Source organism: Cariama cristata, unplaced genomic scaffold (assembly GCF_000690535.1).
Source record: "Cariama cristata isolate BGI_N322 unplaced genomic scaffold, ASM69053v1 scaffold924, whole genome shotgun sequence".
Classification (NCBI taxonomy): domain Eukaryota; kingdom Metazoa; phylum Chordata; class Aves; order Cariamiformes; family Cariamidae; genus Cariama; species Cariama cristata.
The window spans coordinates 53,944-54,195 of NW_009610975.1; positions in this window are offsets into that span (position 1 = coordinate 53,944).

A 252-nucleotide genomic window follows, 5' to 3' on the forward strand; every position below is an offset into this window, starting at 1 on the left:
CAGACACCTGCGGGCTACTCACTAACAAACGTTTCTAGGTAAAGTTTGGTTCCGATTCTGCACCGATTTTAAAATACAGTGGGTTTTTTCTACACTGTTAAATGAGTTACTGAAGCATGTACGGTAAAGAGGGTATACGGGGAGTTTGCTCAGACCCGTGCAGTCCAAAGGAAAGGGAAACATTTCTCCTGCGGCTGAAACACGAGCAGTGAACCACTCCAGCAGGACCCAGCGAGGCAGCATCTGTCCCAG